At 37.9% G+C, this 24,592-nt stretch overlaps 1 pseudogene across 1 annotated transcript; it reads right to left on the bottom strand.

Moving 5' to 3' along the window:
* Window positions 1-18,173: 18,173 nt before the first annotated feature.
* LOC308417373 (small ribosomal subunit protein eS7-like) lies at window positions 18,174-18,755 on the bottom strand (annotated as a pseudogene). The gene has a single exon. The product of its transcript is annotated as a small ribosomal subunit protein eS7-like (transcript).
* Between the last annotated feature and the right edge of the window lie 5,837 nt (window positions 18,756-24,592).

The following is a 24,592-nucleotide window of genomic DNA, read 5'->3' as shown; positions in this document are numbered from 1 at the left end:
CAAATCTCCTTCAAGAAGAATACGTAATGTATTTTTTTAAGATCTATTTATTTATTATATATAAGTACATTGTAGCTGTCTTCAGACACACCAGAAGAGGATATCAGATCTCATTACAGATGGTTGTGAGCCACCATGTGTTTGCTGGGAATTGAACTCAGGACCTCTGGAAGAGCAGTCAGTGCTCTTAACCACTGAGCCATCTCTCCAGCCCACATAACGTATTTTTCACCCTCTGTCCTACAATTCTTCCTGGGCTTTCAGTTCTCTTTCTTGCCCTCTCTAAAGTGAGAGCAGATGTTCCACTGTTCATTTATTACTAGGAATTTTACACCTGGAAGCAATTTTAGAGATTACATTTGGACAGTAATGAGTGTGGATGATGTGTTTATTGTCTCACACTGAATACTGTCCACTAGTAAGGAAATAAACTTGGGGAGGTTTTAGAACTTGTCCAAGGATACCTGTCCTGCTGGATGTAGAGCCCCAGTGAATCCTCAGAGGGGACTGATTGAGACTTGACAGCCCATTCCTTTGAGTTATTGACACTCAGCAGAGGCAGACATCAAATGATGGGAAACAGCAGTCTCAGGATCCTGTGGGCTTTCATTTGACATGTTTACTTGTTCAAAACATCAGGCAGTTGCATGCCTTTGTTAAGGTAATTGATCCCTAGACATTTATACACAGTTACAAAATAGGGAACATGGCATAAATCTTGAGGGAGCTATTGGAAAGTAGTTTAGTCACTGAACACTAAGTATTTTGTTACTTCTGTAATTTGCAGTTGGTCTTCATATCTGTTTCTATGTAGGTATACTTCAAATGTCAGAAAAATGTAAATATATCTATCTATAGTTTTCAGTGGATTTATATCTATCACTCATCTCTAATTTCTAAAGCATCTATCTTATCTATTTCTCTATCTCTCTATCTCTCCACCTATCTATCTATCTATCTATCTATCTATCTATCTATCTGTCATCTATCTATCTATCATCTATCTATCTATCTATCTATCATCTATCTATCATCTTTATAAACTATCATTTATTGCTACCATCTATTTACAGTTGTCATTTATCTACCAACCAACCAACCAACCAACCAACCAATCAATCAATCAATCATTCAATCAATCTATCATCATCAATTCATCCACCTGTCTCTCATCTAACTACTCCATGTCCAACTTTCACTTGCATCAAGTGAGGCTTGCTCATAGACCAGGATTTTATAACTCACTCTAGCTGTATTAAAAGACTCAATGAGAGTTTTTGATTTTCATGCTGAACTCTAAAGCAATTTACAGCAGGTCAATTATGATTTTTTCATAGAGTTCCTGCTGAGGTAGGACTGAGCAAGCAAACATGGGACTTGGGTAGGAAATAGGAGACACTTCTGTTTTGTGGGGGCGAGAGTAGCTACAGCTTTTTCTGTCATTATGGCACTCTGGTGAGCTTTTTTTATGAAAGGTTGCTTTGAATCTTCAGGCCAGGACCTATTCTGTGATCATTATACCGTTTCAAGTCCTGCTATCTACTTATCTCTTCAGTAGGCACCTGCGTGCTTTAGAATTTAACTCTTTCTGATGCTGTGATAAGTGGGCAAGCAGCAGGGTGCCAACAGAATATTTATTCTTGGAAAGGCAAAGAGATAAAGGTTCTTAGTCTGTCCACATACGCTAGGCCCATATTAATTGAGCAGACATTGTTAGTGCTCAAATACAATTAAAGAGGCAGGGCAGTTTTTCCAAGCCTGTGAAAACCAGGTAAGGTTTATAAAATAGGCTTTAATATTAATTATTATCATTAAAGAAAAAAAAAAACCCAGGAATCTCCCAAAGTTAGGATAAACAGGCTCGGGGAAGCTTCTTAGATGATCAGATCACAAAGACAAAATCAACCTGGTGTGCTGTTTCTGCTCAGCAGCTGTAAGGTATAAGTTAGTCTATGACAAGCCTTTATTCTCTTTATGACTTCCCACATTTCTCTGTTAGGATAGGTTAGGGAAGTTATGACAACTCTGGTGGTTTAAATAGGAATGACCCCCATGTGTTTGGATGCTTGGACACAAGGAGTGGTACTATTAGGAGGTGTGGCCTTGTAGGAGCAGGTTTAGCTCTGTTGGAGGAGGTGTGGCTCTATTGGAGGAGGTGTGGCTTTGTTGGAGGAGGTGTGGCTTTGTTAGAGGAGGTTTGGCTTTGTTGGAGGACGTGTAGTGGGTGGGCTTTGAGGTCTCAGAAGCTCAAGCCATGCCTGGTGTGGCATTCTCATCCTGCTCTCAGTTCCTTATCCAGCACCATGTCTACCTGCACACAGCCACGTTTCCTGCCATGATAATAACGAACTGAACCTCTGAAATTGTAAGCCAGCCCCAATTTTCCTTTATAAGAGTTGTCATGGTCATGGTGTCTCTTAGAATTTTAGCTCTTTCGGATGCTATGATAAAATAGACTCGAAACCCTAACTAAGACAGCAACAAACAAATCTTAATGTTCAACCTAATACAACTAACATTTAGTTTTTATTCATGTTTGTCATAGTTCCTCAGAACTTGTGCTGGTGGGATTTTTAGCTCAACATGCATGTCTATGAACCTCGGGAGGGTGAAGGGAGGAAGACAGAGGTTTAACAACATGGCAGGACACATGTTGTTTCTTAGTACAAATCAAGTTACAGGTTCCCACCAGTCAGATCAGATTAGATCAGAGAAACTTAGTTCCATGAGATCTGAGAGAGGAAAACTACAAATGGTAGAAAGATCCTCTAGGAGGCTGGGGATGTAGCTGGGTTGGTAGTCCTCCCTCTGCATGTACAAAGCTCTGGCACCTATCCCAGCATCACATAAACCAGGCACAGTACTGACAGGAGGAACAGAAGTTCAGTGCCATCCTCTGCTGCTTAGTGAGTTTGAGGCCAGCTGAGGATACAAGAGACCTTGTTTCAAAAAAATCACATGCAATGAAGTAGCAAAAAAAAAAAAAAAAAAAAAAAAAAAAAAAAAAATCCCAGTTATAAGGTGGGGACACATTAAACTGCTAGCATATGTCAGTCACACCTTGTTCCAATCTTTGCATCTTCCATAAATAAAGTAAGAGAATGACGTCTTTCCAGTGATACGAGAATAAATTCATTAAGAAGGCTGTGCAAGTTACATTCAAACACATCCTCTTCTTGTTTCTGTATGGCTAAGATGTAATCTCCTTCGGCTTATAGCTGTTTAACTTTTTTTTTTTGTAATTGAACAACTTTATTTTAAAAAACAAAGATAAATGCGCAGATTTTAAAAGCATTTTGCATAAAATTATATGAATACATTTTTGTCAGTACTTGATTTTTTTTAAACGTTTCATACATTGCATTAAAATCTTACTAGTTACAATGAGCATAAAGTACATGTAAAACAAGATGTAACCTGGAAATAGTCAAAGTTTTCGTGGCATGTAAAGATTAAGCATAATGATTTTTCATCTTTTTTCTGGCCTTTGTTTTTCTTGAACTTCAAATAGTCTGTGAGTTCTTTCTGGGATGTTCAGAGCTTTCTGGGGTTAGTATACAATTATCAGTGACTGCATATTATATCTGTTCTTTTGTGACTAGGTTACCTCACTCAGGATGATATTCTCTAGATGCATCCATTCTCTTATTCATAAAGTCATTGTTTCTGATAGCTGAGTAGTACTCCATTGTGTAAATATACCACAATTTTTGTATCCATTCATCTACTGAAGGACATCTGGGTTCTTTCCAGCTTCTGGCTATTATAAATAGATCTGCTATGAACATTGTGGTGCATGTGTCTTTGTTGTATGTTGGAGCGACTCTGGGGTATATACCCAGAAGTGGAATAACTGGGTCTTTGGGTAGTACTATGTCCAATTTTCTGAGGAATCACCAGACTGATATCCAGAGTGGTTGTACCAGTTTACAACCCCACCAACAGTGGAGAAGTGTTCATCTTTCTTGGCATACTCGTCAGCATCTGCTGTCATCTGAATTTTTGATCTTACCTATTCTGACTAGTGTGAGGTGGAATCTCAGGGTTGTTTAGATTTGCATTTCCCTGATGACTAAGGATGTCGAGCACTTCCTTAGATGCTTCTCAGACATTTGATATTCCTCAATTGAGAACTTTTTGTTTACGTCTGTACCCCATTTTTTAATGGGGTTGTTTGATTCTTTGGTGCCTAACTTCTTGAGTTCTTTGTATACCTTGAATATTAGGCCTCAATCAGATGTGGGGTTGGTCAAGATCTTTTCCCAATCTGTTGGCTGCATTTTGTTTTCTTGACAGTGTCCTTAGCCTTACAGAAACTTTGCAATCTCATTAAGTTCCAACTGTCGATATTTGACCTTAGAGCACAAGCCATTGATGTTCTGTTCAGGAAATATTCTCCTGTGCCTATGTGTTCTAAGGTTTTTCTTACTTTCTCTTTTAATGGTTTCAGTGTACCTTGTTTAATGTGGAGATCTTTGATCCACTTACACTTGAGGTTTGTACAAGGAGATAAGAAAGGTTTTATTTTCATTCTTCTGCATGCTGAGTTTCAGTTGGACCAATACCATTTGTTGAAGAAGCTGTCCTTTTTCCGTTGAATGTTTATGGCTCCTTTGTCAAAAATCAAGTGACCATATATGTGAGGGCTCATTTTTGCATCTTCTATACTATTCCATCGATCCACGCGCCTATCTCTGTACCAGTACCATGCAGTTTTTAGCACAATTGCCTTGTAATATAGCTTGAGGTTAGGGATAGTGATTCCCGCAGATAATTTCTTGTTGTTTAGGATGGATTTCACTATTCTAGGTCTTTTGTTATTCCAGATGAAATTGCACATTGCTCTTTTAAACTCTATGAGGAATTGGGTTGGAATTTGGGGATTGCATTGAATCTGTAGATTGCTTTTGGTAAGATGACCATTTTTATAATGTTGATCCTTCCAATCCATGGGCATGGGAGATCTTTCCATTTTCTGAGATCTTCCTCGATTTCCTTCTTCAGAGATTTGACGTTCATGTCATACAGGCTTTTCACTTGCTTAGTTATAGTCACACCAAGGTTTTTCATATTGTTTGTGACTACTGTGAAGTGTATCTTTTCTCTAATTTCTTTCTCCACGTGTTTGTCCTTTGAGTAGAGAAAGGCTACTGATTTATTTGAGTTAATTTCATATCTAGCCACTTTGCTGAACTTGTTTATCAGCTGTAGAAATTTCTGGTGGAATTTTTGGGGTCATTTAAGTACACTCATGTCATCTGCAAACAGTGGTGTTTTTACTTCTTCCTTTTCAATTTGTATTTCTTTGATTTCCTTTTGCTGTCTAATTGCTCTGGCCAGGACATCCAGCACTATGTTGAATAGATAGGGGGAGAGTGGGCAGCCTTGTCAAGTCCCTGATTTTAGTGGCATTGCTTCAAGTTTCTCACAGTTATGTTTGCTGTTGGCTATTGGTTTGCTGTATATTGCTTTTATTATGTTTAGGTATGGGCCTTGGATTCCTGTTCTTTCCAAGACTTTTAACATGAAGGGGTATTGAATTTTGTCAAATGCTTTCTCAGCAGCTAGTGAGATGACCATGTATTTTTTCTTTTTTTGAGTTTGTTTATATGGTGGATTATGTTGATGGATTTCCATACATTTAACCATCCCTGCAATCCAGGGATGAAGCCTACTTGATAATGGTGAATGATAGTTTTGATGTGTTCTTGGATTCGGTTTGCAAGGATTTTGTTGAGTATTTTTGCATCAATGTGCATAAGAGAGATTGGTCTGAAATTCTCTTTCCTTGTAGGGTCTTTGTGTGGTTTAGGAATGAGGGTTATTATGGCCTCAAAAATGAGTTAGGCAGTGTTCCATCTGACTATTTTGTGGAATAGTTTGGACAGTATTGGTATTAAGTTGTTAATAAATGTCTGATAGAATTCTGCACTGAACCCATCTGGACCTGGTCTTTTTTTGGTTGGGAGGCTTTTGATGACTGCTTCTATTTCTTTAAATGTTTAGGGATTATTAAATGGTTTACCTGGTCCTGGTTTAACTTTAGTATTTTGTATCTGTCTAGGAATTTATACATTTCCTTCAGATTTTCCAGCTTTGTTGAGTATAGGCTTTTGAAGTAGAATCTGATGATTTCTTGAATTTCCTCAGTTTCAGTTGTTATGTCTCCACTTTTCTTTCTGATTTTGTTAATTTGGATATTCTCTTTGCCCTCTAGTTAGTCTGGCTAAGGGTTTATCAATCTTGTTAATTTTCTCAAAGAACCACCTCTTAGTTTTATTGATTCTTTGAATGGTTCTTTTTGTTTCTATTTTGTCAATTTCTGCTCTGAGTTTGATTATTTATTGCCATCTACTCCTCTTGGGTGTATCTGCTTCCTTTTGTTCTTAGCTTTCAACTGTGCTGTCAAGTTGCTAGTGTATGCATTCTTCAGTTTCTTTTTGGAAGCACTCAGAGCTTTGAGTTTTCCTATCAGTAGTGCTTTCATTGCATCCCATAGGATTGGGTATGTTGTGTTTTCATTTTCATTAAATTCTGGAAAATCCTAATTTCTTTCTTTATTTCTTCTTTGACCATGCTATTCTTCAATAGAGCATTGTTTAGTTTCCATGTGTATATGGGCTTTTTGTTGTCTTTGTTGTTATAAAGACCAGCCTTAGGCCATGGTGATCTGATAGGATGTATGGGAGAATTTCAATCTTCTTATATCTATTGAGGCTTGTTATGTGACCGATTATATGGTCAATTTTGGAGAAGGTGCCATGAGGTGCTGAGAAGATGTATTCTTTTGTTTTAGGATGAAGTGTTCTGTAGATGTGTATTAATTCCAATTGGTTCATATCCTCTGCTAGTTTCACTGAATCCTTGTTCAGTTTCTGTTTCCATTATCTGTCCATTGATGAGAGTGTGGTGTTGAGGTCTCCCACTATTACTGTGTGGGGTGCAATGTATTTTTTGAGCTTTAGTGGGTTTTCTTTTATGAATATGGGTGCTCTTGTATTTGGTGCATTTATGTTAAGGATTGAGAGTTCCTCCTGACAAATTTTCCCTGTAATGTGTAAAAGGTGTCCTTATCTTTTTTGACAATGTTTGGTTGAATATCTACTTTATTTGACATTAGAATGCCTATTCCAGCTTGTTTTTTTGGGCCTTTTGCTTGGAAGGTTTTTTCCCAACCTTTTACTCTGAGATAGTGTCTGTCTTTGTGTATGAGATGAGTTTCCTGTATGCAGCAAAATGCTGGGTTTTGTTTATGTATCCAGTCTGATAGCCTATTTCTTTTTATTGGGGAATTGAGTCCATTTATGTTAACAGATATTAAGGGGTAGTGGTTGCTTTTTTCTGTTATTTTTGCTTTTAGAAGTAGAATTGTGCCTGTGTGTCTTCTTTTGGTTTTCTTGCTTAGGTACTTTCTTGTTTTTACTAGGATGTAGTTTCCCTCCTTGTATTGGGTTTTCCACCTATAATTTGTTGTAGTGCTGGGTTTGTGATCAGATATTGTGTAAATTTAGTTTTGTCTTGCAATATCTTGGCCTCTTCATCTATGGTGATTGAGCGTTTTGCTGGGTATAGCAGCTTGGGCTGACATTTGTGTTATCTTATGGTTTGCATGTTGTCTGTCTAGGATCTTCTATCTTTCATAGTCTCTGTTGAGAAGTTGGGTGTGATTCTGACTGGTCTACCTTTATATTTACATGACCTTTTTCCCTTACTGCTTTTAGTATTCTCTCTTTGCTTTGGGCACTTGGCATTTTGACCATTATGTGTCGGGTGGAATTTTTTTTCTGGTCCACTCTATTTGGAGTTCTGTAGGTTACTTTTATGCTCATGGTAATCTCATTTTTAAGGGTAGAAAAGTTTTCTTCTATGATTTTGTTGAAGATATTTACTGTGCCTCTTAGTTGATATTCTTTGCCCTCTTTTATTTCTATTATCTTTAGGTTTGGTCTTTTCATTGTGTCCTGGATCTCCTGGACATTTTGAGTTAGATGTTTTTTGGCTTTTGCATCTTCTCTGACTGTTTTGTCTATGTTTTCAATTTTGTCTTAGGCCCCCGAGATTTTCTCTTCCATCTCTTGTAGTCTGTTGGAGGTGCTTTCATTTGTGACTCCTAATATCTTTTTTTTTTTTGGATTTCTACCTCCAGAGTTGTCTCTTTTAGTGTTTTCTTTATTGTTTCCATTTCCATTTTCATTTCCTTCTTAAATTTTTTCATCTCTTTGGTTCTGTTTTCCTCTAGTTCTTTGATTTCTTTGAGTGTTTTTCTTGTTTCCACTTTAAAAGCTTCTGTTTTTTTATGGCTTTCCTCCTGTTCTTTTCTAAGGATCTCCATCATCATCTTGAGGTATGATTTCAGGTCTGAGTCTTCTTTTTCTGGAGTGTTTGGCATTCCGCTGTTTTCTGTGATGGGAGAGCTGGGTTCTGATGTTGTCAGGTTGTCTTGGTTTCCATTGGGTAAGTTGTTTTGCTTTCCTCTTGCCATCTTTTCTGTGATTATATGTGGGTCTTGTTGTCAGTGATTGGTTCCTGTCTCTCCCGTTTACTTGGCCTGTGCCCCTGGATCTCCGCTGTTCCCGTGGCAAATGGCCCGAGTGTTTGTTAAGCACACACAGGCCTTCCAGGTGGAAACCGAGTCTTTTAGGCAGAGTTCCTGCTTCCCTGCACCAATCGGGGCAGGTAGGGGTGTGTTGCTTGCTTTCTGCATGCTAGGCCCAGACCTCTCTGTGTCCTGGCTACTCGCATCACAGTCCTACCAGGCCTGCGTCCCTGGATCTCTGCTGTTCTAGGTGTCAAATGGCCTGATCATTTGGTCTGCACGCTGCCATTCACCTTTTTATGTCATGCTCAGAAAACACTTTAACATCTAATTGAATTGCCATAGTTTTCAGTTTGAATTATTTTTCATACAGAAGGTTTCTTTTTTTTTTTTTTTTTAGGTTCAATTTCTGAATCTTTCCCAGAAATACCACCACTGCCACCACCACATACAACAGTTAAAATTTCAAATTAAGCAGACCATAGCTTACTTGATACTTCTTATATGAGAATTATAACTATGTACTTTATCTGAGACACCTCATGCATATAATTCCATAAAGAAGATCTCATGATTTCTATTTTGCTAATGTGGAAATACAGACTCATAACATTGATCCAATTAACATAGGAAAATGCGATTTAGGGAACTAGCGTTGATGTAAGTCAGTTTGACTTTTGGTTCTAGACCAGCCCCTTTCTGCTGTATGTTTCAGCCTGCATGTGCCTACACACCTCCATTTGTATGGGACTATGCTCATGTTTTCTCAATGATTTATACACAGAAAGACCTTATAGAATATCCCAACTCTGATTAGAGTACCCAGACTTCAAGAGGTGGCAGCATAGATGTCAACACCAGCCTGCTGGACTGTATTTAACTTCTCTCAGGCTCAATGTTTTCTTTTTCTTTTTCCCTACGAGGTAAATAATAAAAGCAATTTGCCTGCTTAATCTGCTATGAGGATTCAACAAACCGCCACACACAATACATACTTAGAAGAGTGCCTTGAACATAGTAGGTATCTAATTGTCTTGTGGTAGAGACTCTTAGGAAGAAGGTATCTTACTGTTCAGTGCCCTTTGACCTGAGGCACAGATGGTGCCGTGGTTCTTTGGCTAAAGTTGTACATGATTGACAGAGGCATGTGAATATACTGGATCTAGAATGTTGCTAGAGATTGTGGAAAAAGGTAGGGGCTTGTTGTGGAGGTCACGTCTACGGCCGAGGTTGAGTTTTCTCTGAAGATTCCTAGCCTTTCATTGTAGGGGAAAATGCATAGAATTGTAAGGAGAGGTAGGTGGTCTCCCATTGGTTACTGTGATGATTCAGTTGCTGCTAGAGCAGCAGCTCCTGTGGGTACAACATCTTCACCAAGCTTCTGGCCACTGTTTTTAGCTTGTTTTTCCCTTTAATAGTTAGCACATGGATAAAAAGTAGAAATGTGAACTTTTGGACCAAAAATCACAGAAAAGGTAGTATCTTTTCTTTTCCCAATTAGTATATTTTTATGGTAAGTGTATATTCATTAAGGAAAAGCAACAACAACAACAACAACAACAACACACAAACCAAAAACCCTCAACCACACCCCCAATTGGGAGGGGCTTCAAGAAGGCATACCCACCAACTTGCAATTCTTTTTTCTTTTTTAAATTTATTTATTTTTTTCTTACAACTTTATTTAGAAAAGAGAGATATATGTACAGATTTTAAAAAGCATTTTGGCATAAAATTATATGAATATATTTTTGTCAGTACTTGATTCTTTTAAAGGTTTGATAGTATGCATTGAAATCTTACTAGTTATCATAAACATAAAGTACATGTAGAACAGAACGTAACATGGAAACAAAGTTTTCTTGGTGTGTATAGATTAAGCATAATGATTTTTGAATACCAAAAATTGCCACAAGGCAATTCTTAGTTCTTGAATTATTAATGACTTAAGGTCTAGGTATACCACACTCTGAGAGAGTGCTATACACTTATTTATTTATTTATTTTTCTAAGAAGGACTGAGGCTTTTACTTTTTGGCCTTTGGGGTTTTTTTTTTTTTTTTGAGCTTCATGAGGCCTGTGAGTTCTTTCTGGGGTGTTCAGAGTTTTCTGGGGCTAGTATCTAATTATCAGTGACTGCATATTATGTCTGTTCTTTTGTGACTGGGTTACCTCACTCAGGATGATATTCTCTAGATGCATCCATTTTTCCTAGGAATTTCGTAAAGTCATTGTTTCTAGTAGCTGAGTAGTATTCCATTGTGTAAATATACCACAATTTTTGTATCCATTCATCTACTGAAGGACATCTGGGTTTTTTCCAGTTTCTGGCTATTATAAATAAGGCTGCTATGAACATGGTGGAGCATGTGTCCTTATTGTATGTTGGAGCATCTTTGGGGTATATGCCCAGAAGTGGAATAACTGGGTCTTCAGGTAGGACTATGTCCAATTTTCTGAGGAATTGCCTGACTGATTTCCAGAGTGGTTGTACCAGCTTACAACCCCACCAACAGTGGAGAAGTATTCCTCTTTCTCCACATCCTCACCAGCATCTGCTGTCATCTGAGTTTTTGATCTTAGCCAATCTGACTGGTGTGAGGTGGAATCTCAGGGTTGTTTTGATTTGCATTTCCCTGAAGACTAATGATGTTGAGCACTTCCTTAGATGCTTCTCAGCCATTCGATATTCCTCAACTGAGAACTCTTTGTTTAGCTCTGCACCCCATTTTTTAATAGGATTGTTTGATTCTCTGGTGTCTAACTTCTTGAGTTATTTGTATACATTGAATATTAGACCTCTATCAGATGTGGGCAGGCAGGGCTGTCATTGGAGCATGGTGACGGTATGGTGAGATAAGATTGGCTGAGGATTTAGGGTCTTGGGATTGGTTCAAGTGCTGTATATAAGATCATGCGCTGGGCAATAAACAGATCTGTGGCCTGATGCTGGTCTCTGGAGTTGGATTTCCTAGAATTTGTTGTGTGACTCCATTGTCTCTTAGCCTCCATCCTTGGTCCTCTTCTCACAAATAGTATATGCTTTTATCAGAACGATAGCACTGAGTTTTTCCCTTAAGGCCAATGACCTATCTAGCCAGAGACTGTTGGTCCACAAAACAATGCTACTTATAGCCTCTATCTCATTAGGTGGCCTGTAGCCCCAGTCAGAGACTGGTTGGGTTCTCGTCTAGCAATTGTGTCACCATTGCCACTGTAACATCGATGGACACATATTGTCAGACCAGGCACTGTTGTAGCTGGCAAGGCTCGCCGTGGGGTGAGACAGAGGATTGCTTTCTGTCCTCTGCAATATGCATAGCAGGAATGAATTCGAACAAGTGACTACCTTCTGATGTTAAAAAAAAAAGAAAAGAAAAAGAAAAAGAATGGAACTCAGCAACTAGAGAAGTTCCTAGAGGGTGTTGGCAGAAAACCAGGAGTAGACTTTTTTAGATGCTGCTGAAATCAACACAGTTTTTAATAAAAAAAGTCACACTTTCTGAAAGGTGTAGAGGTGAGCTGCAGAAGGCTTCGTCTATTTTTAGTTGGCTGGTAACCTTTCTCTTACTCCTTCTCTTATGCTAATATTTCAGAATGATGTTACTGAATTTACCTAATTAAAACAGTCACCTAATTAATTTAGTCACCAAAGGAGGATGCTTCGTGGCTGGGCAAGAGCTCAGTGACAGTGACTATTCTTTTCTTCTCCCCTGACTTACTGCAGTACCTGGTATGCTGTACACACATTCTTGGCAAATACGTGGAGTCCCAAAGGCCACTGGGAAATCTTTCATGGTTGATTTAAGCATTCCTCCAGAAAAAACAGGATGGAGTCTTATGTCTAAAGATGCAAGTTATTCCTCATTTTAAAAAAGTCATGCAAATTAGACAAAACTCATAGCTCAGCAGAAGCAGGAAAGCCATTTACAGGAAGTTTATTACGCATTAGGAACACACTGGCTTGTGCTCTCATCTGTGTGCAGTAGAGCGGAGGTGAATTTCCACTCAGGACGTATCCGGACACTGTCTATACTGTTTTATTGCATTAGTTTCAGCTAAAACTTGACAGCTATTGTAAAGATGCATCAGAAAACTGTCATTAGTGATGTCAGCACCAAGGAGCTCTCCATCCACGTGCATGCATGCCTGCGTGTGTGTGTGTGTGTGTGTGTGTGTGTGTGTGTGTGTGTCTGTGTGTGTATGTATGTATGTGTGTGTGTGTATGTGTGTGTGTTTGTGTGTGTGTTGCTAGGAATTTAACCCAGGGTTTTATGTATGCTAAACAAGCACTCTACCCCTGAGTTTTATCCACAGCCCATTTTATTCCATTGATTTATTTAATTTTAAAAATTAAACTAAAATATAATTATGTAACTTCCTCCTTCCTACCCTGCTCATGTCCTGCTCATTCCCTCTCAGACTGATGGCTTCTTTTTGATTGTTATTGTTACATACATATGCATAAATACATAAATATAATTTGCAGAGTCCATTTAGTGTGTAGCTTGTGTGTATCTGATTTCAGGACTGAGCACATTTTCATTGGACAACCAATTAAGGGGCTCATCATGGGAGAGGCTAATTCCTTCTCACAACAGTTATTAGTAACTTGCAGGTCTTTTTTAAGAGTGGGACCCTATGAGATTTATGTCTTTGAATTAGGCCCCCCCTTTTTTTAATGGGAGATTTTTTTGTAAGACATTCAGGAACTGAACAGATACAACAGATAAGAAATAATTGAAGCACAGAGACAGAATATATGACCAACAAAATATATTCTATGAGTGTACACAGTTATATAATATTGTGCAAAATTGTATTTATGGAAGGAGGAAACACATTTTTATTTATGTATGATGTATTTATAATTATTAAATGTCAATACATAAAAGTTCTGTAGAAGAGAACTTTTAATCCATGGTCTCTGATCATCCATTTAAACATTAAGTTTTTATAAAATTAACATCACATATCTAAGTAATCTTTAGGGACAAAGAAAGTGAAATCTAAAATTAGAAACACTCTGGAAGATAAAAAAATAAATAAATCTTTTATGGTTATAATTTGTATAAAGTTATTGGAGAACCCAGACTAAATTTTATTCTCCCTCCTCCATCTTGCTCTACCTTCTGAAACTTAAATATTAATTTTTCATTAAAATTTTTATGTACAATATGTTTTTATCATAATTCTTTTTCACCTGCCAATATCTCTCAGTTCTTCATCTCCTTCCTTAGCTGTCTTAGTTAGGGTTTCTATTGCTATGAAGAGACACCATGACCAAGGCAACTCTTATAAAGGTCAGCATTTAATTGGAGCTGGTTTACAGCTTCAGAGGTTTAGTCCATTATCTAATGGTAGGAAGCAGGGCAGCATGTAGTCAGGCATGGTGCTAGAGGAGCCAAGAGAGTTCTACATTTCGATCCAAAGCAAGCCAGAAGAAGACCGTCTCTTCTGCAGGACAGAAGGAGGGTCTCTTCTGTACTGGACAGGACTTCAAAGCACACTCCCATAGTGACACACTTCTTCCAATAAGACCACACCTACTCCAACAAGGCCATACCTCCCAATAGTGACACTTCCCATGGGCCAAGCATATTCAAACCACCACACCAGCCAACTAACTTGTTGTTCTTTCTTTCTATCTCTAAATAACATAAAGCAAAATAACAACAAACAGACAACCCCCCACAAAACCAACCAAACAAAACCCCCAAAGATCAAAACAAATAAATAAAACTAAATAAAACAAAACCCCCAAAACATAACAAAAGCCCCCTCCCCCAACATAAAATGTTTTATATTGATCCATTTCTTCTTGGGTCTGCCCTGGAGTGTGGTGGTGGGCTTTGAAGCTCTGCTCAGTGCAGAAGAGACCTTCCTTCTGGCTGCCTGCAGAAGACACAGTCTTCTTCTGGCTGGCTTCAGATCAAGATGTAGAACTCTCAGTGAGACTCTATTAGAGAAAATTGATTTTCCTTCTGCAGCAGGTATTCATTGTGAATAGCGTCTTGGTTAGGGGTGGGACTCTGTGCGATTTTCCTTCGCCATGCTAAGAATCGGTCTGGTTTGAGCTCATGCAGATTTTGTGCACGCTGCTGCCACAGTCTCTAGGAGTTCCTGTGTGTCAGTTTTGTTATTGCTGTTTCGCTGGAGTCATCTACCAGTCTTTCTACCTCCTCTTCTGCACCGATCCCTGAGCCTTGAGTGGAAGGCTTAGATAAAGTCATCCCTTTAGAGCCGAGTGCTCCCAAGTCTCTCGTTCTCTGCACTTTGTCCTGTCGTGGGTCTCTGTGCTGATTACCTCTGATGAGGTTGAGTGCAGTGCCAAGCATTGCCATTGGTTTTTATCACCACTCGGTTCTTGTTAGAGGGCACATCGGTAGGCTTCATCTACCTGTTTCTTGAGGCAGAGTTTTTCAGTGGACTAGTTAGGCTGGCTGACTAGTGGTTTCCTCCATTTCTGCTTTGTCAGTACTGAGGTTGTAAGTGTGTGCCACCAGTTCCAGTGTTTATTACTTGGGTTCTGGGGGTCAAACTTAGGTCTTTGCATTTGGCCGTAGGCACTTTACTAACCGAGCTATTTCTCCAGCCCTGATTTGTTCTATTACTTAAACAGCAGAAAGCACGATAGCTCCATAAGTCACAGTACGGCCTGTCTAGTCTTCAAGCTCTTAGGCTGACCAAGCTGTTCCCTGCACTCTGTCACTGTGAGCTTTTTCGGGGGCCTCCTCCATGGGCTTCTGCGGGTTACAGATGAGAAGCAGAGCCCCAGGGAGGACACAGAGGGTGGACATCAGAACGTGGGGAAGCTCCTGTCATCTCTTCACTGTGCTTGTCCCCAGGCTGACTGATTGGATGCAGAACTCGAGATACACATTTGTTTCCATTTTTTCTCATTAGCACCTTTCTCTCCCAAATTATCCAGATTTTTCTCGGCATCATTCTTAATTTATATATATTTATATATATATATATAGTGACCCTGTCATAGCTAGGACCTCCTTTTATTTGTAGTAACTGCGATTCTTCCCATGGGGCTGGGAGACATTAAGACCAAAAGTTACTGCAAAGCTTTTGTATTTAGTAGAAGATCACAGAAAGCCATTTTAGTTAATTTTATGCTTATTTGTTTCTGGCTCTAACCTTTTCCCGCCTCTCTGTATGTGTATGCATGTGTGTATATATACTGTGTGTATGTATGTGTGTTTATATGTGTGTATTATGTATGAAAGTAAATGTAATTAGTTCTATCAAATTATTTTCCAGGAATAAAGCTTAGAAATCAAAACAATTGACTTTACCCCAGATATTGAGGAAGTCCAGGGACTTGCAAAATACTTTAAAAACTTATACTTCACCAAACTGGAAAAAAGTCTGAGAGAAATGGCTAATTTTGTTAATAAATGCCACTTACAAAAGTTAATTCAAGATCAGATAGGCAATTTAAGAAGACCTATAACATCTACTGAAATAGAAGCAGTAATTAAAGGTCTTCCAATCTCAAAAAGCCCGGGGGCAGATGGTGTTAGCACAGAATGTTACCAGACTTTCAAAGAAGAGTTAATGTCAATACTCCTTAAAGCATTCCACAAAATAGAAACAGAGGGAACATTGCCCAGTTCATTTTATGAGGCCGCAGTTATCCTGATACCCAAACTACATAACAGTCCAACAAAGAAACAGAATTACAGACCAATTTCCCTTATAACATACATGCAAAAAATTTCAACAAAATACCTGCAAACTGAACTAAGAACACATCAAAAAGATCATCCACCATTATCTAATAGGCTTTAACCCAGAGATGCAGGGATGGATCAACATATGTAAGTTGATAAATGTAATCTGCCATATAAACAAAGTTAAAGACAAAAATCTACAAATCATTTCATTAGGTACAGAAAAGGCCTTTGACAAAATTCAACACCCCTTCATAATAAAAATCCTGGAGAAATTAGGGAAACAAGGGCCATACCTCAACACAATATAGGCACGTTACAGTAAGCACATAGTCAACATCAACTAAAATAGAAACTCAAAGCAATTCTACAAAAATTAGTAAAAAGACAAAGAAAAAAGAAGTCAGAGTGTATTCATATGCAAACTATTATGAAAGCATGCATAAGTGACCCTGAAAATTCTACCAGGAAATTCTTATAGCTAATAAACACTTTCAATGAAGTTGTTGGATACAAAATTAACTTAGAAAAATTGGTAGCCCTCCTATGAACAAATGACAAATGGACTGAGAAAGAAATCAGGGAATGGACACCTTTTACAATAGTCTTCATAATGTAAAATCCCATGGGATAATTCTAAACAAGCACATGAAAGACATGTGTGATAAAAATGTTAAGACACTGAAGAAACTGAAGAAGATTTCAGAAGATGGAAAGATCTTTCATGCCCATGGACTGCTAGGATTAATATAGTAAAAGAGTCCATCCTACTAAGGGCAGCCTGTAGACTCAAAGCAATCCCATCAAAATTCCAGCACAATTGTTGAATGACAATTTTCAGCTTCATATGTAAAAACACACACACACACGAACATGCACACACACACACACACACACACACATACACACACACAAAACCCAGGACAGGTAAAACAATTCTGAATAGTAAAAGAACTGCTGGAGGTATCACCATCACTAACCTCAAATTGTACTACAGAGATATGGTAATAAAAATACCATGGTATTGGATCAAAATCAATAGTGTTGAATTCATGACCCAGATGGGAATTCACACACCTATGGGCACCTGATTTTTTTCTTTTAAATCAAGAAGCCAAAAATACACATTGGAAGAAAGACAGCAACTTTAACAATGGTTAAATTGGGTGACTGCATGTAGAAAAATGCAAATAGACACATATCTATTACTCTACACAGAATTTAACTCTAAATAGATCAAAGGATTCAACTTAAAACCAGATACATTGAACTTGCTAGAAGAGAAAGTGGGGAGAAGCCTTGGACCAGTCAACACAGGGAAAGACTTTTGAACAGACTTATCCTTAGCATATACACTAAGATCAACATTAATAAATGCAACCTCATAAGACTGAAAAAGCTTCTGCACGGCAAAGGACACCATCTTTTGGACAATGCAGGAGCTTACAGAATAGAAAAACCCAGAAACAGCCTTTAGTCAATAACGTGCAAATGAAAGTTTAGTTTTCTCCAAGGAGAAACAAACTAATCTTAGGGACAAGCTGTGTGCCCAGCAGTAGATGGTCAACAGAAAATGGATTCTGCAGAAGCTTTAGTGGCTCCTTAACTTACAAAGCCATGTCAGGGCTTTTCCTTATTGTTTTTAAGTCTTTTAAAAAAGATATATTTTTCTGTCTTTTTACCCTACAAGTCCTTGGCATATACATTACGGCTTCCAGTTCAATGTTTTCATGGAAATCTGGAGTGTGCAAGTGGGTCGGTCTCTGTCTCTCTGTTTCTTGTGCCCTTTCCCTGGGCTTTCCCCCTTCTGTTTGTTTTGTCCTCTTCCAATGGTTAGTTTTTGTTTTATCTTATTATATTCATTATTATTATTCTTTAGAACGTCATTTGTTTTCTTTCTTCCTTTTTTCTTTCTGTTTTATTTTCTATGAATGACATTTTAGTCATTTTCTTTACAGTTGAAACTCTGGGAATTCAGAATTAACATCCTTGCCTGTGAGCTTCTTGTACATACCAGAAAAAAATTTGACCTTGTGCTCCACGTTGTTCTGCTGTGTTTTGTCTAAATGAACTTTTATGAGCCGCTGCCCCCTGGTCTTACATGGATCCTCTTGCCCACAATCTCACTTGGGAAGACCAAATTTTCAATGATGGCGTCATGCACAGCTGTCAGGGTGCAGCTTCTGCGGCACTTTTACTTATTTTTTGTATGGCTTTTCCCGGTTGGCTTGGACAGAATCCTCCTCTGAGCAATGAAGACTGCATGCTTCCCACTGAACTTTTTCTCCAATTCATAAACAAGCCGATATTCCGGAAAGGTTTCAGCTACAAAGATTATGATAGCCTTCCGACCACCGACCACCTCGATTTTCTTGGATGCGGTGATGTTGAGTTCCCACAGATGCGCCTTGAGATCTGAGTTCATCTCCAGTTCTGAGCAGTGCCTGAGAGATGCCAGACTCGAACTCGTCCAGCTTCTCGAAATTGGGCTTCACAGTCTTGGTGCTCGAGCTGAAGGAGTCCCTGCTAGACATTGTGTCATTTGTTTGCTAAGGTGGCACAGAAAGGGAGTGGATCTGGACGGGAGGGAAGGTGGGTAGGCTCTGTGGTGAGTAGAGGGAGGGAAAACTTTAATCAGTATATATTAAATGAGAAGAAATATTTTCAATAAAAATTCCTCGCAGGAGTGTCCAGAATCTTGGTGTTTAATTGTTTTTAGATGTAGTCAACTTGACAGCCAAGGTTAACTGTCACAATGAGATAAATGATATAAGCGTAAAGAGAAGACAGAAATCATATAATCATTAAAGGATGGAGAAAAGACCTTTGACATCATCCTACATCATTTTGTGATTTAAAAACCCTGAGGAGTCCAGGAATGAAAGGAACATGTCCCAACATAATAAAGGCTACATATGACAAACCAACAAATAACATCGAGCTGACTAGAGAGAAATTTGATTCATCTCCACCAAGATCAGGATAAAGACAAGCATGTCTATTTTTGCTACTTCTGGTTTGCAGATTAGAGAAATAAGACAAAAGAAGGAAATAAAAAGGAGACAAACAGAAAAGAAACAAATCAAAATGCTCCTACTTGCAAATGGCATGTTTCTATATATAAGAAACCATAAAGATGTGACCAAAAATTCTTATAGCTGATAAACATTTTCAGCAAACTGGCAGGGTACAAAATAAACAAGACTCTGTTTCCTTCCTATATATGCCCAGGATAAATATATTAAGAAAGAAATCTGGGTATAATTACATTTATCATAGTCTCAAAACTCAAGAGAGTATCTTAGAATAGATGTAACCAAGGAACAAAAAGATTTCCCCAATAAAAACCTTAAAACAAAGAAGAAAATAGAGAAGACACTGGAAGAGGGAGGATCTGTATTCTCATGGGTCAGGAGAATTAACATTGTGGTTGGCCTAGCAAGAACAAACCTCAGACAAATACAAAACTAATCAAAATTCCAGTGAAGTTCTTCACAGAAATAGAAAAACAAAACAAAACAAAACAAAACAAAACAACAAAACCCCCTTACAGTTCATATGGAAATCAAAGAGACTCCAAGTAGCCAAAACATTACTGAGCAAAAAGAATAGTATGGATACATGGAAAATACCACAAAGAGGGAAACTTACCCTAGAAAAAGCAATAAACTAATCCTCTTGCAACAAACACAAAAGAAGAAAAGCACACAAACATAATTCTATCTCTAACAACAAAATTAGCAGGAAACAACAATCACTATTCCTTAATATCCCTTAACATCAATGGACTCAATTCTCCAATAAAAAAAGTAAACTATCTTACTGGATATGTAAACAGGATCCAGCATTTTGCTGCATACAGGAAACTCATCTCAGCAACAAAGATAAGCACTACCTCAGAGTAAAAGGTTGGGGAAAAAAACGCTCCAAGCAAATGGTCCCAAAAAACAAGCTGGAGTAGCCATCCTAATATCGAATAAATTAGATTTTCAACCAAAAGTCATCAAAAAAGACAAGGGAAATACTTTTTAACTCATTAAAGGAAAAATCTATCAAGATGAATTCTCAGTCCTGAATATCTATGTTCCAAATAAAAGATCACCCACATTCATAAAAGAAATTCTACTAAAGCTCAGAACATATATTGTACCACACACAAAAATAGTGGGAGACTTCAACACCCCACATTCATCAATGGACAGATCATGGAAACAGAAACTGAACAGAGACACAGTGAAACTAACAGAAGTTATGAACCAAATGGATTTAATAGACATCTATAGAATATTTCATTCTAAAACAAAAGAATATACCTTCTTCTCAGCACCTCATGGCACCTTCTCCAAAACTGACCATATAGTCGGTCACAAAATAGGCCTCAACAGATACAAGAAGCTCAATATAATCCCATGCATTCTATCAGATCACCATGGACTAAGGCTGGTCTTCAATAATAACAAAAACAACAAAAAGCCCACATACACATGGAAGCTAAACAATGCTCTACTCAATGATAACTTGGTTAAGGAAGAAATAAAGAAAAAATAAAAGACTTTTTAGAATTTAATGGAAATGAAGGCACAACATACTCAAACTTATGAGATAACAAATGAAAAACAGTGGTACGAGGAAAACTCATAGCGCTCAGTGCCTCCATAAAGAAACTGTAAAGAGCATACACTAATAGCTAGGAAGCACAACTGAAAGCTCTACAACAAAAAGAAGCAAATACACCCAAGAGGAATAGACGGCAGTAAGCAGGAAATAATCAAACACAGAGCTAATATCAACCAAACAGAAACAAAAAGAACGAAAAAATCAACAAAACCAAGAGCAGGTTCTTTGAGAAAATCAACAAGATTAATAAACCCTTAGCCAGACTAACCAGACTGCACAGAGAGAGTATCCAAATTGACAAAATCAGAAATGAAAGGAGAGACATAACAACAGAAACTGAGGAAATTCAGGAAACCATCAGATTCTAGTATAAAAGCCTATACTCAACAAAACTAGAAAATCTAGAGGATATGGACAATTTTCTAGACAGATTCCAGGTATCAAAGTTAAATCAGGATCAGATAAATCATATAAACAGCCCCATAACCCCTAAAAAAATAGAAGCAGTCATCCAAGACCTCCAAATCAAAAAAAGCCCAGGACTTGATGGGTTTAGTGCAGAATTCTATCAGACTTTCATACAACACCTAATACCAATACTCTCCAAACTATTCCACTAAATAGAGTCACATGGAACACTACCCAACTCATTCTTTGAAGCTACAATTACGCTCATTTATAAACCACACAAAGACCCTACAAAGAAAGAGAACTTTATACCACTTTCCCTCATGAGCATTGATGGAAAAATACTCAATAAAATTCTTACAAACTGAATCCAAGAACACATTGAAACTATCATTCACCATGATCAAGTAAGCTTCATTCCAGGGATACAGGATGGCTAATATATGAAAATCTATCAATGTCATCCACTATATAAACAAACTCAAAGAAAAAAAATCACATGATTGTCTCTCTAGGTGCTGAGAAAGCATTTGACAAAATTCAACACCCATTTATGTAAAAAGTCTTAGAAAGTTCAGGTATTCAAGGCTCATACTTAAATATAGTAAAAGCAATATACAGCAAACCATTAGCCAACATCAAAGTAAATGGTGAGAAACTTGAAGCAATCCCACGAAAATCAGGGACTAGACAAGGCTGTCCATTCTCTCCCTACCTATTCAATATAGTACTGGAAGTACCAGCCAGATCAATAAGACAACAAAAAGAGGTAAAAGGAATACAAATTGGCAAGGAAGAAGTCAAAATATCATTATTTGCAGATGATAGTATACTTAAGTGACCCCAAAGATTCCATCAGGGAATTTTTACAGCTGATATATACCTTCAGCAAAGTGGCTGGATATAAAATTAATTCAAACAAATCAGTAGCCTTCCTCTACTCAAAGGACAAACATAATGAGAAAGAAGTTAGCGAATCGACACCCTTCACAATAGTCACAAAGAATATGAAATACCTTGGTGTGACCCTAGCCAAGTAAGTGAAGAATCTGTATGACAAGAATTTCAAGTCTCTGAAGAACGAAATTGAAGAAGATCTCAGAAGATGGAAAGATCTCCCATGCTTATGGCTTGGAAGAATCAACATAGTAAAAATGGATATGTTGCCTAAGGCAATCTACAAATTCAATGCAATCCCCATCAAAATTCCAACTCAATTCTTCATAGAGTTAGAGCAATTTGCGAATTCATTTGGAATAATAAAGAGCACAGGATAGCAAAAACCATTCTCAACAATAAACAAAACAAAACAAAACAATAACAACAACAACAACAAAAATTTGTGGTGGAATCACATCCCTGAACTCAAGCTGTATTACAGATCAATTGTGATAAAACTGCCTCTGTGGTACAGAGATAGGCAGGTAGATCAATGGAATAGAATTGAAGATCCAGAAATGAACCACTTATGATTACTTAATCTTTGTCAAAGGAGCTAAAAACATTCAGTGGAAAAAGAACAGCCTCTTCAACAAATAGTGCTAGTTCAACTGGCAGTCAGCACGCAGAAGAATGAAAATTGATCCCTTTTTATCCCCTTGTACAAAGCTCAAGTCCTAGTGGATCAAAGACCTCCACCTAAAACCAGGTACACTGAAACTAATAAAAAAGAAAGTGGGGAAAAGCTTCATGTAGGCACAGAGGAAAATTTCCTGAACAGAACACCAATGGCTTATGCTCTAAGACCCAGAATTGACAAATGGGACCCCATGAAATTACACAATGGAGTACTACTCAGCTACTAAAAATGAGTTCATGAAATTTCTAGGCAAATGGATGGAACTTGAAGCTATCATCCTGAGTGAGGTAACCCAGTCACAAAAGAGCACTCATGGTATGTACTTACTTATAAGCAGATACTAGCCCCCTCCCTCCACAAAAGCTCGGAATACCCAAGAAACTATCCACAGACTTTATGAAGCTCAAAAGGAAGGGAGACCAAAATGTGGATGCTTCAGTTCTTTTTAGAAGGGAGAACAAAACAGGGGAGGAAATACAAGGTCAAATAGAGGAGCAGGAATTGAAGAAAAATCTACAGAGACTGCCTCACCTGGAGAATTACCCCATATACATCCACCAAACCCAAGCACTATTGATGATGCCAAGAAATGTTTACTGGCAGGAACCAGATATGAATGTCTCCTCAGAGGATCTGCCAGAGTTATATAGATACAGATGAGTATGCTTGCAGCTAAACATCAGACTGAACATGGGGACTCCAGTGAAAGAACTAGAGAAAGGACTGAAGGAGCTGAAAGGTTTGCAAGCTCATGGGAAGAACAACATCATCAACCAGCCAAGGCACTGAGGTGGAGAAGATGATTGGAAGAGGAAGCACCTTCATGGAAGCAAGTTGAGGGGGAGGAGGGAGGGTATTGGGGGAGGAGAGAGTATAACATTTGAAATGTAAATACAGAGAATAGCCAATAAAATTGAAAAGAAAATGAATAGTGTTGGGAATATCACCATGCCTGATGTATACAACAGAGTCACAGCACACTAGACACCAAAACAGGCACACAGATTAAAGGAATAGAATAGAGGACCCCTCAAAAAAAAAAAAGGCAAGAAAGTGGAACTCTCATTCTTTTTTAGAAAAAACAAACAAACAAAACAAACAAACAAATAAGTGTATAGCACCCTCTCAGAGTGGGGTGCACCTAGACCTTAAATCATTAATAACTCAAGAGCTAAGAAGCTAGCCTTGTGGCAATTTTTGGTAGTTAAAAAATCATTATGTTTAATCTTTACACACCAAGAAAACTTTGACCATTTCCATGTTATGTTTTGTTTTACATATACTTTATGATCTTTGTAAATAGTAAGATTTTAATGCATACTATCAAACCTTTAAAAAATCAAATACTGACAAAAATATATTCATACATATTTACTCTAAAATGCTTTTAATAATCAGTACATGTATCTCTGTTTTTTTAAATAAAGGTGTAAGAAAAAAAGGTAATAATAAAAAATAGAGGACCCATGTAAAAGGCTGTAAAACTACAGCCATCTTATTTTTGACAAAAAATATATACTGGAGAAAGACTGATTGATCTAGAAATGTGCGGTAAAATCTGGGTATCTACTTATAAAAAAATAACATTCAGTCTTTGTCTCTTAATGTCTTAGGGTTTGTATTTCTGCACAAAACAACATGACCAAGAAGCAAGTTGGGGAGGAAAGGGTTTATTCAGCTTACACTTCCACATTGCTGTTCATCAGCAAAGAAGTCAGGACAGGAACTCACACAGGGCAGGAACTTGGAGGCAGAAGCTGATGCAGA

This window comes from Micromys minutus, assembly GCF_963924665.1.
Source record: "Micromys minutus genome assembly, chromosome: 1".
NCBI classification, from domain to species: Eukaryota; Metazoa; Chordata; class Mammalia; order Rodentia; family Muridae; genus Micromys; species Micromys minutus.
The sequence above is the reverse complement of the archived record's forward strand: the minus strand, read 5'-3'. Positions and strand labels throughout refer to the sequence as shown.